Genomic DNA, 17,151 nt, shown 5'->3' on the forward strand with positions numbered 1-17,151 from the left:
CCCTCCCTCCCCGCTCCACCTCTCATTCTCCACCCCTCTCTCCTTCTCCCTTTCTCTCCCCCCTCTAGCTCTCTCCCCTCTCTCTCACCCTTCTCTCTCTCTCTATCCCCCCTCTCTTTCTCTCTATCACTCCCCCTCTCTCTCTCTAACTCTCTCCCCCTTTCTCTCCCCCTCCTCTCTCCACCCTCTCTCTCCCCCTCTCTTTCTCTCTCTCTTCCCTCTCTATCCCCCTCTCTCTCCTCTCCCTTCCCCCCTCTCTCTCCCCCCTCTCTCTACCCCCTCTTTCCCTCCCCCTCTCTCCCTCTTTCCCCTCTCTTTCTCTCTCTCTCGCTCTCTCTCCCCTCTTTCTCTCCCACACTCTACCCCTTCCCCTCCTCTCTCTCCCCCTCTCTCCCTCCCACCCCCTCTCTATTCTCCTCTCTGCCCCCCCCCTCTCTCTCCCTCCTCTCTCTCTCTCTCTCTCTCTCTCTCTCCCCCTTTCTCTCTCTCTCCCTCCCTCTCCCCCCTCTCCCCCCCTCTCTCTCCCTCCCTCCCCCCCCTCTCTTTCTCTCTCTCTCTCTCTCTCTCTCTCTCTCTCTCTCTCTCTCTCCCCAAAGGGCACTAGGCTTCCAATAAAAAGAAAGGATTGTTGATATCTTCTCACCTATTGCCATGTAAAAAATAATGTTTTTGTCTGCAGTTCTTTTAATTTTGACATATTCTTGACTTGTATTGTAAGATGAATGAAGAGAACATGAAGAAACGAAAAGCTGCAGTTTGGATCAAAAGAAACTCGATTTAATGTACCCAGCCAAGAGAATAGAATTCAAAGTAAACCTGTTTTGGTTTCATGCTAACTTTTCCACCAAACTTTGTCCCACCTCAGTTTGTCATAAACAAAAAAATTCTTTCAGGACGAAAACTTTAATGGATTTTGAACTCAAAAAAACAAAAAAAAGTTTTCCTACTTATAATATCCGTTCATTCTGCAAACCGATCTGTGTAAAGGCCGGTATGTAAGCTTTATGTTTGCGTTTTATAACAGCCCATAGTGATGTTTGCCAACGAAACTGAAGTCGGGTTTCCCAAACCGAAGGCGATGCCCAAATATCATAACGTATCAAGTATTTCCCCCCTCTAATAAATTAACAACATAACTGTTTCTGTTGGCCTGGGTCTTGTACTTAACACCCTGACGCTGTAAAAACACATGGGTTTAAGTCCTGCCTATCAAGTTGCTCTGTTGCTACTGAATTTAACACGATCGGCTTTCCTGATTAGAAAATAGCCTAATTTTCTGTAAAAACATCTTGATCGCCTGAAGAAATGCTCACAGTGAGGTCTGGCCACAGAAACGTGAAAAAAAAACTTCTGAGCGTTTTCTGAAAAGTACCGAGGCAAAGGAGGGGTCTAAATTTGCTTGCATTCCCCTTCCATCTGTCGACATTCACCCCATGTTAAATACAATGCAAAAAGCAAGAAAGGCGCACCAGAAAGTACTGGAAGCTGTCTTTTTGGGAATGATGACATCAAAATATTGCATTTCCAAAGCCATTGGAAAGGAGTGCTTGTCATGGGCAATTAGTCACTATTGCATTAGTCCACATTCTGTATGCTTGGCTAAGATTGGAGACACATAACAGAATGGCACTGAGTACGACAATGTATTGGCCAGGAGGGAGACTTTCCAAGTACCACCTCCTGTGCCAACAATCCAATCTCCAATGTGACACCACTTACGCATTTCACCAAAGTCATGTAAAATACATGAGTTGTGTCCTGCTCAGGGCTTCCTTTCAGCTGGAACACAGGGGAACACAGTTCTAGCACTTCCAGCACTGAACGTATGTAATGGCAAGGGGGTGCTGGAGGTTCAAGATGGCTGCTGTGGAATCAATTGTTGCTGGAGGGGATCTATTGCTGCTGGGGGTGGGTTGTATGTTGCTCAGGGGGTCAATCCTTGCTGGTAGGGATATACTGTTGAGGGAAGGGTCTATAGTTGCTGGCTGCTGGAGGGTCTATGGATGCTGGCTGTTGGGAGTCTAAAATGTGGATCAATTGTTGCTGGCGGGTCCATTGTTGTTAGCTACAGGGAAACAATTTTACTGTCTTTCTTGTTATCATTAACAAATTACATTCAAATGACATAGCACCACAGAATGATATTTGGCTCTGTATTCTCTAAAAGGGGCAGTACTGGGAGATGGGGAGGGAGTGGAACCAAGGAACAAAGCTTGGAGGTGAGTACAGGGCAGAGACAAGGGGTGACTCGGAAGGGGGAAGTTCCTGCACCTATTACCTGCGTAAAAAAAAGCCCTGGTCTTGCTGGAGTGTAAACAGAAGCTGGAGATGGTAGCCAGAGTTGCTCCCTCTTGCCACTGTATTTCTCAGCATAGCTTAATGACATCCCATTATGTGTCTCCCATCATTGCTGGTGGGAAGAAAGACTTTCCAACAACCGCCTCCTTTTGGCACTCCAATGAGACACTACTTACGCATTTCACTATAGTCATGCAAAATGCATGAGTAGTGTCTTTCTGCAGTGTAAACAGGAGCTGGAGATGGTAGCCAGAGAGGCTACCTCTAGCAACTACATTTCTCAGCATAGCTCAATGGCATTCCACTATGTGTCTCCCATCTTTGCTGGTGGTATGAGAGACTTTGCAGCAACTAGTGATGAGCCGAACACCCCCTGGGTTTGGGTTTGCAGCAGAACATGTGAACAGGCAAAAAGTTTGTACGAACACCATTAAAGTCTATGGGACGCAATACTGTGGGCAAGGACATTGTCAAATACCTGCATTTGGCATTCCCTCTTCGCTGGGCGACTAACTCTATTCACTACTTGGGAGTTGACATTACTTCAGACCCTTCTAACCTGTATTCTGCAAATTTCGTCCCACTACATCTCCATCTCAGAGCGGACCTCCTTCACTGACTTTCTCTCACGTTAACGTGGTTTGGTCGCTGCAATGCCCTCAAGATGACTATGTTGCCTATGGTATTGTACCTGCTGCAGACACTTCCCCTAGTATTTTTCAAGCGAGTTGACTCTATGTTGTGTGACTTTGGTCCCATGGCAAGCCACGCATTAGGCTTCAACTTCTCCATCTGGCGAAGCATAGGGGAGGGGTGGGTCTCCCAGACGTGAGAGCCTATTACAGGGTGGCCCATCTCACCAGGTTGGTGGACTGGCATTGCCATGCAGAGGCCAAACATTGTGTGGCCATGGAAATAGAAGACTCTAGTGACAGGGCCAAGAGCTGGCCCTCGATCACCTTACCTTTGCCAAACAACCTCTCTGATCACCCTACACTGGGCAACACACTACTCGTGACCAGAGACGCCTTTTGACATTCTTCAGTGTCACCACTACCCTCCCCTATGGTGCCGGTTTTGGGTAATCTGGAATTTGCACCTGGCCTTCAGAATCCCCACTTCAAGCGACTGGAAGTGGGCGGCCGGCTTCACCTGGGTGACTTTGTGGGACCCGACGGCCAACTCTCCTCAGAAGCAAGGGTGTTTGCTACAGACCCCCCTTTGGACTTCTGGAGTGGCCTCCAGCTGCATAACTTCCTTGGCAGGTGTTCACGGATCCCTGGCATCTCTCGTCAGCTTACGAAACTGGAATACATCTGTCATCGGGGGAGCCGGTCGGTCATAGTCTCTCAATAATCGACGCCTCTTTGACTTGACAGGCGGAAAGGTATGTTCTCCCATTCCTCTCTAACTGGGAATCGGATCTTGGCGTCCAACTCACTGACTCTCAGAAGGAGAAGATTCTCCATTTTGCTCAGAAGTCCTCTATAGCCACCAGAGTTCAAGAGACCTGTTACAAGATCTTGACCCGATGGTATAGGGTACCCACAACTCTGTATCCTTTCTTTCCACAAGTCCCTAGTTGGCGATGTTGGCGATGTGGCAATGCAGAAGAAATGATGCTACACATTTTTTGGGACTGTCCAAAACTCGGACCCTTTTGGCACAAGGTGACCTGCACAATCAAACACTTGACCAATGTTACTCTGGAGACGAACCCCGCGGCTTGCTTGCTTCACCTGTCAGAGCGACCAATCAAGAAATACAAAGCCTCCCTCACTATCCAGCTATTGAATGCTGCCAAAGCATGCATCCTCCTCTGCTGAAGATTGGAGAACCCGTCGGCGAAATTCCTGTGGTTTTCTAAAGTGAACAAACTGGGAGATATGGAGGATCTCACCGCCACCTTGCACAGCAGAGAGGAAACCTTTCATGACACCTGGAGACCATGGCACCACTTTGTGTACACTGACGCATACCTCCAAGAGGTTACGCAGCCTTGCCGGCCCCCTGGACCCGATTTGCTCCCTAGGCGGGAGGCACTACCTTTCTTCTGGAGAAGAAGAACAGAGGCTCCACTCTAAGTGCAGTATTAAAAACAGATTTAATGAATCTTTAAAATTGGTACTAACAAGGGTATATGTAAACAGGCATGTAGGAGAAGAATAAGTGCTGCCAGATGTCCCGGGAGTTGTGTCCAATCAGGTCATGAAGTGACGTGTTCTTCATACGACAGGCTGCGCTGCTTGGTTGTCGATGTTTCCTGCCACTGGAACGCACAACAGTAACCAGAGGGATCGGATCACTTCCGGGTCCGTGCAAGGATAGGCGACGCGTTTGCGGAGCTACGCTCCTTCCTCAGGGCTAACGTGACCTGTGATAGGTCAGGACTTATATGGTCAATGGGTGGCGTTGATTGGAGGAGAGAACAGTCAGTCAGACTGAAGCACAAAGCTGTGTGGTACAAGTCTAATGCTATTGTGTCTGGTATGGGAATGGATGACGTGGTAGATGTGTATCAGATGCAATGATTCTAATGAGAAAGCGCTATGTATATGTGTCTATATGAGAAGAGGTTTGTTGAAATAAAATAAGTAATGTATGTTTTTATTTTTCTAATCTGCATAAGAAAGTGAGATGAGAATGAAATGTGGAAATGAAATTACACCAGGAAGGCAAAATATTGGCCAAAAACTATACTAAGCCGACAGCTGGCAATTCTTTTTTGCACCATCAGAGCTGTCACCACCCGAGATGGATTTCTAACATCCCCAAGAGCCAGTTCTGTCGCTTACGTAGGAATTGCACCAGACAATCAGACTATATTACAGAAGGGTCCCTTTTAAAACAAAAGTTCATGGACAAAGCATTTCCACCCAAACTCATAAATGAAGCATTTGATCTCTGTTTGTCAGAGCCTTCCACATCCACCAGTGAAACCAATCAGTCTTTAGTACAGCCTGTTAGGTTTGTGACCCAGTTCCACTCCCAACATAAAGCCATGGAACGCATACTTAACAAACATTGGTCGATTTTACTTCAGGATCCACACTTAAAATCCATAATCACCTCCAAACCAAAATTCACGTATCGTAAAACCAGGAACATTAAAAATCTGGTAGCACCTAGTAAATACAAATGCCAACAAAGTCCCAAAATAACATTTCCCTGTCTCATTCCATTATTTGGGATGTACCAGTGCCGCAAAAAAAATTATGCCTCACATGCAATCACGTTCATCATGGTCAAAAGGAATTCACTAACAAAGGTCAGACGTACCAGATCAGTAATTTTTACAAATGTTCCACAGAGTTTGTTATTTATTGTTTGACCTGTCCGTGTGGGTTATATTACGTGGGCCGAACCATACGCACTTTGAGGAAAAGGTTTGGGGAACACCGCCGCCTTGTAGAGGCAGGAAATGACAACCACAGTGTTCCTCTCCATTTCCTCAAAAAACATGACCATTCCTCATCTGGCCTCAAAGTTTGGATTATTGAGTCCATCCCAGGTACGTTCCCACTGGCAGAGCGTTTTAAACGTCTCTGTCAGAGGGAAACATACTGGATATACACTTTGGACTCTCTTGCCCCTGGAGGTCTAAATGAGGAGATAGAGGTGAGCAGCCTAATCTGACCGCTCTCCTCGTTCTCCATGTCCAATTGGTTATTGGATCCCTCCTTTATACCTGCTTTTTTCCCTTTTGGTTCCAGGTATCCCTCCACCATCATAATGCATGTTCTTTCCTCTTAAAATGTTACCGTGTTCGTCATCATCTTCATTTGATTATTACCCCACAACGCAGTCATTATACATTCCCCTCAAATCTTCATTAAAAAAAAAAATATATATATATATTTTTTTTTTTTCATTCTATTATGATCTGCAAACTACGGCCCAGTTACGCTGTGCTTTCAAAATCAATGAAAACTTTTTTTTTTATTATTTCCAACATCACGACACTTTTCACACTTTTATTATTATTATTATCATTATTATTATTATTATTATTTTTATTTTTATTTTTATTTTTATTATTATTATTATTATTATTTTTTTTTTTTTTTATTATTATTTTTATTTGTATTTTTATTTTCATTTTTCATTTTTCATTTTTCATTTCCTCATTCTCTCATTCTCAATAACTCTAGTTTCCAACATTTCCCATTTTTCATCATTTTTATTTTTATTTTCATTTTTATTTCTTTTTATTCTTATTTTCATTTCATTTCCATTAATATTAGTATTCCGATCATTATGTAATTTCATTTCCACATTTCATTCTCATCTCACTTTCTTATGCAGATTAGAAAAATAAAAACATACATTACTTATTTTATTTCAACAAACCTCTTCTCATATACACACATATACATAGCGCTTTCTCATTAGAATCATTGCATCTGATACACATCTACCACGTCATCCATTCCCATACCAGACACAATAGCATTAGACTTGTACCACACAGCTTTGTGCTTCAGTCTGACTGACTGTTCTCTCCTCCAATCAACGCCACCCATTGACCATATAAGTCCTGACCTATCACAGGTCACGTTAGGCCTGAGGAAGGAGCGTAGCTCCGCAAACGCGTCACCTATCCTTGCACGGACCCGGAAGTGATCCCATCCCTCTGGTTAATGTTGTGTGTTCCAGCGGCAGGAAACATCGACAACCAAGCAGCGCAGCCTGTCGTATGAAGAACACCGTCACTTCATGACCTGATTGGACACAACTCCCGGGACATCCGGCAGCACTTATTCTTTACCTACATGCCTCTTTACATATACCCTTGTGAGTACCAATTTTAAAGATTCATTAAATCTGTTTTTAATACTGCACTTAGAGTGGTGCCTCTGTTCTTCTTCTCCAGTACCCAGAGGATTGCTTCTTCCATATCAACGGGGCTGCCTTCTATAGTTGCTTCCACATGCAATGGACTATATCCCAGCTTATATGGACGTTAAGCAGTTAATAGCCTGTTTTGCTTTTATCACCCATTACATTGTTTTAGCCCCAGTCTTTTATTCATGTTTGTAGCTGTTTATTATTTTTCAGAATTATTTTACCTGCTCCCTATTAAGAGCAATAAGGTTGGGGGGTTCTAATTGTTTCTATTGTGTTGAACCCAGCGCTCACACTTACATGTTGTTCACTACCTTTCGTCTCCCTTTCTCTCTTTTCTTGACTCTGTTCATATCTTGCACTAAGAGACACCTAACCCCCTACCCTTTTCCTTCCTGACCACCTCCTCTCGCCGTATCATTTACTCAGTTATGGGCTGGATTGTTCAGATACTGTGAATATACTAGCTTGCATTATCCCTACCTCAGTGTCCCATCTCTGGGCTCAGCTGGCCATCGGGACGCTTTGCCTCCCGATATACTATAAGTAGAGTTTTATTTTATTTTGTTGCATAGTTTTGCATCTATGAATATATGTTTTGGGTCTCTCAGGTAGTTGTTTAGATGCCTCCTCAGCTCTATGCACTGACAATATTTTCTATACCGTGCTATTCCTTCGTGCCATCCATACTGTGTATTACCGGGGTAGTGGATATGTTGATCACATTGTGTGACCCTTTCTGTTTTTGTTATCTGAATTTTATTATATATCTCTGCTGTTTATTTTGGCTGTAAAATGCACTTACTCTGGAAAATAAAGGAATTACAAAAAAACAAAAAAAAAAAGTCTATGGGATGCAAAAGCGAAAAATCAAAAGTGCTAATTTTAAAGGCTTATATGCAAGTTATTGTCATAAAAAGTGTTTGGGAACCTGGGTCCTGTCCCAGGGGACATGTATCAATGCAAAAAAAAGCTTTAAAAATGGCCATTTTTTTGGGAGCAGTGATTTTAATAATGCTTAAAGTGAAACAATAAAATGGAAATATTCCTTTATATATCGTGCCTGGGGGGTGTCCTTAGTATGCCTGTAAAGTAGCGCATCTTTCCCGTGTTTATAACAGTACCACAGCAAAATTACATTTCTAAAGGAAAAAACTGTCATATAAAACTGCTCGTGGCTGTAATGTATTGTCGGATCCTGGCAATATAGATAAAAATACCAAAAATACCAAAAAAAATGGCGTGGATGCCCCCCCCCAAAATCCATACCAGGCCCCTCAGGTCTGGTATGGATATTAAGGGAAACCCCACACCAAAATGAAAAAAAAAATGGCGTAGGGGTCCCCCAGGCACTATATACCCTAAACAGCAGTATATATACTATACGGTCTGCCCTATATACTCTGCAGAAAAACTGGGCCTTAAGTGTTGGTGGTACCAGAACACTGTAACCCCTCACAGTTACTCTTGTTGGGGGCAACTGCTGTGCAATATTATATCAAAAATTGTAATTACATGTCCCTGTTAAACAGGGGCAGAAAAATGTGGCCTTGGGTGGTGGTGGTGGTGCTACAACACTGTAACCCCTCACAGATACTCTTGTTGGTCGCAGGAACGGTACCCCTGCTGTGGAATATTACATCAAAAATTGTAATTACATGCCCCAGTTAAACGGGGACAGAAAAATTGGGCCTTGGGTGGTGGTGGTGCCCTAAACCAAACATATTGTTGGAAGCTAGCATCATCAAGATTCAGGAGGAATAGGATAGTCAGCATAGGCAGTATTCAAGGGATCCCAGATCCTTAGCAAATTCAATCAGTTACATCAGCATCAGGTGCTTGATAGCTGCTGATCATTTTTGTGAATGTGAGCCTATCAACAGAGTCTGTGGACAGGCGCACTCTTAGATCTGTTAGAAACCCTCCAGCAGCACTGAATGTGTGTTGAGAAAGAACGCTGGATGCAGGACAGGCCAGTAGCTCAATTGCATATTGAGCAAGTTGTGGCCAGTGGTCCATCCTCAAGACCCAGTAACCCAGTGGATACTCTGTTGGAAAGGTCTCAAAGTCTGCTCTTGCCCCTAGATATTCCTGCACCATATAATGCAGATGCTGGTGATGGTTGCTTGAACCGATCAGATCTTGCTGCTGAGGACTGAAAAATAGTTTAAAGGCATAGGTCAGCCAGCCACCTTCTCCACCGCTCTCCCTCTGACTGAATGAAGCCTCAGCAACATGTTGTCCAGCACCAGGAAATGGTAACCTCCCAGGGTCTGGAAATGCATTACACAAACCTTTCTTCAAGGCCTCCTAAAGATGTTTCATCCTCTGCTCCCTCTGCGAAGGCAGGATGAGTTCTGCCACTTTACTCTTGTAACGTGGATCTAGAAGGGTTTCCAGCCAGTAATGATCCCTCTCCTTGATACCACGAATCCTACAGTTCTTTTGCAGGCTTTGCAGAATCAGGGAGGCCATGCAGCGTAAGTTTGCAGAGGCATTCGATTCTGAGTCCTCTGAATCACTGAGGATCACATTATCCTTAACTACCTCCTCCCAGACACGTACAACTCCTTGGGTTTCTGGGGACTGAAAACCATCCTTTGAAGACTGCTGCTGAGTGTTATCCTCTACATCCATGCGGACACAATCCTCCTCTTCTTCCTGTAATTTTGGCGGGCCCGCAGGAATGCTATCTGGATAAAGGGGGCCTTGAGAGGTAAGGAAGTCCTCCTCTTCCTCCCGCTGTTCTGCCTCAAGTGCCCTGTCCATGATTCCACGAAGTGTGTGCTCCAGCAGGAAGACTAGAGGTACAGTGTCACTGATGCATGCATTGTCGCTGCTCACCATCCTTGTGGCCTCCTCAAATGGTGACAGGACTCGGCATGCATCCTTGATCAGTAGCTACTGACGTGGCAAAAAGAAGCCAAGCTCCCCGACCCTGTGCTGGTGCCATACTCACACAGGTATTCATTGATGGCCCTCTGCTGTGTGTGCAGCCACTGCAGCATTGCCAATGTTGAGTTCCACCTGGTGGACATGTCACAAATGAGGCGGTTGGTGGGCAGGTTGCATTCTCTTTGAATGTCAGCCAGCCAAGCACTGGCATTGTATGACCAGCGGAAATGACCACAGACTTTTCTGGCCTGTTTCAGGAAATCTTGTAAGCCTGGGTACCTTTGCTGCACCACCAAATTCAGGACATGTGCCAAACATGGAACATGAGTCAAGTGTCCCTGTCGGAGGGCGGAGAGAAGGTTGGTGCCATTGTTGCATACAACCATTCCTGGCTAAAGCTGGCGTGGCGTCAACCACCTCTGAGCCTGCCTCTGAAGAGCTGACAGAATCTCTGCCCCAGTGTGACTCCTGTCCCCTAGGCAGACCAACTCATGCACCACATGGCATCTTTTATCCTGACTGCTTGCGTAGCCCCTTGAACGCTTACGGAGCACCTAGGGTTGCCACCTGTACTGGTTTCTCCCGGACAGTCCTACTGGTTTCTCCCGGACAGTCCGGTTTTTGAATGATGTGTACAGGTTTACATCTGCTCCAGCCCCGGACACATCATTCACACCGTACTGCACCGAGAGTGATGAGACTGCTCAGTGGATGATGTGTCTCCCCTCCCCCGCCGTCTCACTAGCTGCACAGTGTAAGTCCACCCTGCCTCAATGCTGAGTGCAGGGGGGATCTGAACTTCGGCCAGGGATTCAGTGAGCCCACACTGCCTGCCGCTGATTGCATGCGGGAGGGAGCCAGTGGGCGGGCCCGGACACGGGGGAGGCAGCTGAAGAATCCAAAAACAGGGATGAGGATGCGCCCATATCTATTGCCAGCTTCCTTTCTATGGCAGCAGCACACCCCCTTTCCATACAGAAGAAACCGCCTTTCTCCTGGGCACAGGTTCCTCTCAGGCTGGATCGGGGCTGTAACAGAGCTCCTCTACAGGTGGGCGGAGCAAGCGAGACAACCCTACACTGCAGCCGGATCACTACTTCCTGCCCAGCAGACATCATGGCTTACCCTGGGGCAGAATGAAGATAACAGAGGATGGATGCCACACTGCATATTCTCCTCCCGTGAGTCCCAACCTGTTCTGCTTTCCAAACTGTATGATTCTGTGCTGTAAACCTGTTCTGCACCTTGCAGTGCATGTTTACTGAAAGAGAAAGTAAAAATCTTGACTATGCATGGAATATACTGGGACTTTTCAGGCGCCACATGGATGTACTCTAGGGTAACCATACGTCCCCAGTTTCCGGGGACAGTCCCCAGACTGAGGACACTCTCCCGGGCCCAAGACTGTCCCCGGTTTTCTCCCCGGTTTGCAGGGGCAGACTTAGGGTTGCCACCTGTCTGGTTTTCAAGACATGTGTCTGGGTCTATGCCCGCTTGTAACCCGGACAGTGCCTCATGCGACCCGACCTGCCAGTGGTTCACTGTGCCGCCATGTCTGCAGTGATTTCTGCTCATGCTGGCCAAAGTTTCACTCTCCCCATCTTCCCCCTGCACTGAGCGCCTCAATTCGTTCAGTGTGCTACAGACGGGACATGGAAGTGCAGCCTCCATGTTGCCGGGTGCTCTGGCTGGCTGCAGACAGGACATCATTCTTTGGGCTCTGGCTGGCTGCAGGAGGCACACAGAGGTGGGGTTGCAGGTGGAGAATCCATGTTACCTGCTGCTCTCTTGAGAACTGTGCGGAGATTGCGCTGGGAGACTAAATTGTACAGTAAGTGTTTCAGGTGCTGTGAATTTAACAAAGGGTTCTCACCCCCCCCCCATATACCATCCATCCATACAGTTCTCACCCCCCCCATACACCATCCACCCATACAGCCCTCACCCCCCTCCCCCATACACCATCCACCTATGCATCCCTCACCCCCCCCCATACACCATCCATATATACACTCCGCACCCCTCTCCTACGCGTACCACCCACCGCCATACACTCCTCACCCCTTTCCTACATGTACCATTCACTGCCATACTCTTCGCACTCTCCGCACCCCTGTCCTACCCTGCACCCACCCAGGGCTTCTGTTAGAAATCACGGGGCCCCATACAGCCTACCTGCCAGGGCCCCCTACTTCCTGGCCAAAAGTGACTGAGGACATAGATTTATCAGTCCCTTTCTTTGCAGCTTCAGCAGCAGAGATTAATGAATAGTAAACACTCCGAGGTTTCACAAACTGAAGCATAGTAAACACAGGATAAAGAATGGACACAGGAGTGATTGGTACCGATTGCTCACTGTGTTCATTCAGGAAAAGAAGGGGCCAGTAATTTACATATGTACCGACCCATTTCACTGCTCTCTATCCTGAAACATTTCTCTTTGTGCCCACAGAAGCTGCTGGTGGGAGAGGAGAGAACCCGGAAGTACTGCAGGGGAAAGAGGCAAACGGGGGGCCTGGACAGCAGGTGAAAGGGGCGTGTGTGCTATGACCAATCCCCCTGCAGTGCAGCCAGAGGGAGAAAGAGAAGCTGGCAGTGCTGCAGGGGAAGGCAGAAGAGGATTGGTGGCTGCAATAAGACAGTACAGCCGGCCCTCCTGTCAGCAGGTACCTGGGCCCCCCTTTTGAAATGATAGTACAGGAGGGCTGGCTGTACTGACTTATCAGCGGCCCTGCACCCACCGCCATACACTCTGCACTCCTTTACTGCATGTACCACCCATTTCCATACACTCCGCACACCCTCTCCCTGCACATACTACCCACCTTCATACACTCCACACTCCTTTCCTGCACATACCACTCACCGCCATACACTCTACATCCCTCTCCTGCACATACCACTCACCGCCATACACTCTACATCCCTCTCCTGCACATACTACCCACTGCCATACACTCCACACCACTCTAATACTTTCTAAAGTATTTTCTCTATCTTAATTTTTTAACATTTGGTGGTCATACCCCCAAAAAATTCTAAGAAGTATCTTTTTTTTTTAATTTCATGGACGAAATGTGAGAAATAACATATATATATCATACAATCATTCCATAAACACATACATTGCATATAGAATTTGAGGAAAATATGCTTACCATTTGCCAAAAAAAAGAAAAAAAATGTCCCCGGATTTCATTTTAAAAATCTGGTCATCTTACAGTATGTAGAATAATGTGAAGGCCACTTGCTACTCTTTTTTGGTTTTCAAGCACATTTGGCAGCTCAATGAGCAACAATTTGAGTTTTTAATTCAGCAAACATCTTACAGTCAAATTCTATATTTTGAAGTGAAATCATCCTGCCAAAATCACTCTGCTCACACCTGATATTTATGTTAGGAGGGTGGAGCCCCAAAGGGTGGAACAAGAGTGTGGTAACCAGAGGCCCCGTAGGTGAAGAAAGAACTGCTCATCTCAAGTAAAGCAACCTGATTAGGATACTGTGGTGAATATGACTGTCTCCAAGCAAAATGTGATGAGAGGTTGCATACAATGCTTTGTAGCACCCTCTATTTAGGTGCTAGAGATAGGAGTAAATTTAGGCAGGCCTGGCTGGTATGTTTTGATCCAGCCTGGGCTGGGAGTGGCACAGGGTAGCAGCTAGTGACTGACAGGCAGCATCAATAAGACCTCCCGCTTCTTTCCAGGGAAGCTAGAAAGATCTGCAAAAAGAGGAGGAGAGGAGAGGTGGAGTTGCCTGGGGTGTTTTAGGGAGCCCTGACCAATCCCCAACCTGGATTGGCAGGGGGCAGACCTCCTTAAATACCCAGGGTCAGCCCAGCTGGGGAGGAGTTGTTCGGATGGAAGAGCTGGAGATGGAGTGCTAGGCTGTCTGGGCTTTTAAGGGAGCTCCCCAGTCGGGGGGTGGGGCGACAACTTGGGTCTGGGTGCGGGTGCGGACGAAGGGTTGCCACCTGTCCGGGATTCACCCAGACAGTTCGGATTTAGAATCATGCGTCAGGGTTTCAGCCTGCCTGACACCCGGACACATTATTCAGACTGGACTATAGCTTCCCAGCAGGGTTGCTGGCTGCAGTTGGCTAAGCTGAGAGTTTCTGTTACACTCTCTTTCACAGTGCCCAAAGCCGGCACTAACAACCCCCCCCCCAAAAAAAAACACACAGGAGAGGAGAGAGGGCTTGTTCTGCAGCTCTTTCTCCCCCCCTACCCCTCTGTGTCTGCCCACACTCCAATCGCCGGCACTGTGCCTTTAGAAAAGGTTAGTGGGGGCCAGAAATTTGAAGTTCAGCAGCCTCAGATACATCTGAATGAGAGGTGCTGACTGCCAAGGGGTGAGTGAGCTCACCATCCATCCCTGTCTGTGACTGAAGTCTCTCCTCTTCTCTCTCCTGCCTCTGAGTGAGTACACTAAAGTATATCAGGGTCCTCAGAGCACCCCTTACATCAGAGTTCCCCTTTACACCAGAGGCCACAGTGTTCCCCCTTACAGCGGAGTCCTCTCCGTACATCAGACTGCTCAGTGTTCCCCCTTAAATCAGGGTCCCCAGAGCATCCCTTAGAGTCCCCAGAATTCTCCCTTACATCAGAGTCTGCAGAGTACCTCTTTACAGTGAAAGGGAACTCTGTAGATTCAGATGTAATTGGGGACTCTTGTTGTTAACGCCATTTGATTAGAAATATTATTTAATAGCAAAATATATGTGTAGTTTATACTAATAAAAAAAAAATTGCTGTGCGCCGCTAAAGTGTTCGGGTTTGATTTGAAGAAAGGGTGGCAACCCTATGTGGACGGGACCCTCATACAAACCACAGGGGTGTTCTGGACAGGAGGCACAGGAGGAGCAGGAGAGGACAGCAGGAAAGAGCACTGCCAGGCAAGTCTCCAGAGAGAGGAACAACTGGTCGCAGCCAGGAGGGCTGGGGAGTGACATACACAGGCCTGAGAGGACTAGGAGGATGCTGGGAATGGGTGCAGAACCAAAGGTGTGGACTGTGTTGTCATGGGCAGTGGAGATGGGCAGCTGCAGCCAGGCAGGGCCTGAAGAGGGGTTACTGGGCTCAGTAGTCGTGTATAGGACAGCTAGCATCAGAGACTTTCTATTTTTCTACACTATAGGGGCCCGCGGTCCCTGCCTGCGAAGGACAATTGCTGGGGCCTGGCTCAGCCAGTCTCAGGCCTAACCATTTTGTGCCTGAGGATTAGAGAGGAAGCGATATGCTGGAGGAGAAAGGCATGAAGATTAGAGAGGAAGCAATGTGCAGGAGGAGAAATGGAGTATATATACAGGACAGTATATAGTTGTCCCAGATGTAGCACCCTGGGGTTTAGTCAGGGAATGCCTCACAAATTTACTTGCCAAGAGTATTCATCTTGGTCGATTGTTAGAGATCTATTGATTTCTCCCCTAAGTTTGGCCTTGTTGTACTTTTCTCTTCTACCACTAGGTGACCGGGAACTTGGTGGTACTAGACAGGAGAAGGGCAACCCAAGGTCAGGTTATGGGTATATGGGGTATCTCAGCCAATGGGCATGGGTTTTCTTGAATCCCTTGGCTTGCTGGGAGAACCTATATATTCGGGTGAGGTCAGGTGACCTGTGTTCTGTGCCACCCGGACCGCTGTACTGGTGGACGTGTGTTGTACGCCCTGGGCTGCTGGGCCGGAGACTGGGCCTATCCCAGGGGCATCTGGCTGCCAGGCTGTGTGAAGGCCTATCCAGAAGAGGGCAGCGCAGGGTTGGTATTGCTGCTTGCAGTCCAACCAGAAGTGACGGTTCTGCCGGCCGGAGAACCTGTCAGTGGTCGGAGGTAGAAGCAAAGCTGTCACCTGTAAGGGACCAACCACCTTTACCAAGGACCTAAGTGAGTAACTGAAGAAAGTACCGGAATCATATTCTCACTGAACAGGCAAGGTGGAGAATCGGGAAACTTCAGGCAGTGATTAAGCCAGGGACCCAACCTATGGAGGAGACGCTTGCAGGGAAGCCTTGTGAGTCAAGCCAGGGACCTCGCCGGTCAGCAGGGGTGAAGCTTAAGAAGTATCTGGAGTGCCAAACTAGGGACTCAGCAGGGAAGCGTGGGTGACGCTTGAGGGAGATACCACCTCAAAGCTTTGAGGAGTTCATGGGATTCTGAGTCAGTGAAGCAGATGGTCTAGTGAGAGACCGAGAGCTCAGTGTTGAAGAACTACAAGAGGCAGTTGTAGTGGAGCTGAAAGAACCGTTACGTTTGAGTTAGGAACTGTTAAAGGACTGTTGCCATAGGAGACTGCATTCCTGCATGTGCAGAAGTGGCGCCTTGCTGGGGCCTTTCCCTGCAAGGCTGTCCTCTAATTGAAGAATCTATAACTACTTAAGGGTGTCCTGGCCCGAACCCTCTTTCCTCCAAACATACAAAAAGGACTACCAAAAGAAATAGAACCTCTTTTACATCCAAGAAGTGTCTGGCGCCCAATGACTTTCACCATCTTTGCACCCACTATGCCTCACAACCCACTCCTTTATCTTTTATCCTTTATCACATCAGGAGTCCTCATCAGAGTTCCTTTATCACATAAGGGTCCACTTTAGAGCACTCTCCTATATCGGGTGTCCCATCACATTGCCCCTTTACACCTATTGTCCCCATCTGAGTACCCTTCTACATCAATTGTCCTCATCGGAGTGCCCCTGTACATCAGGTGCCTCTCTCACAGTGCCCCTTACATCAAATGTCCCCATCAGAGTGCCCCAATACATCAGTTGCCCCCATTAGAATGCCCCTTACATTAACCACTTCAATACCGGGCACTTATACACCTTCCTGCCCAGACCAATTTTCAGCTTTCAGCGCTGTCGCAGTTTGAATGACAATTGCGCGGTCATACAACACTGTACACAAACTAAATTTTTATCATTTTGTTCCCACAAATAGAGCTTTCTTTTGGTGGTATTTGATTACCTCTGCGGTTTTTATTTTTTGCTAAACAAATAAAAAAAGACCGAAAATTTTGAAAAAAATAAGTTTTGCTTTTGTTTCTGTTATAAAATTTTGTAAATAAGTAAGTTTTTGCTGGGCACTGATAGGCGGCACTGCTGGGCACTGATACGCGG

Source organism: Aquarana catesbeiana, linkage group LG05 (genome assembly GCF_042186555.1).
Source record: "Aquarana catesbeiana isolate 2022-GZ linkage group LG05, ASM4218655v1, whole genome shotgun sequence".
In the NCBI taxonomy this organism is placed as follows: Eukaryota; Metazoa; Chordata; class Amphibia; order Anura; family Ranidae; genus Aquarana; species Aquarana catesbeiana.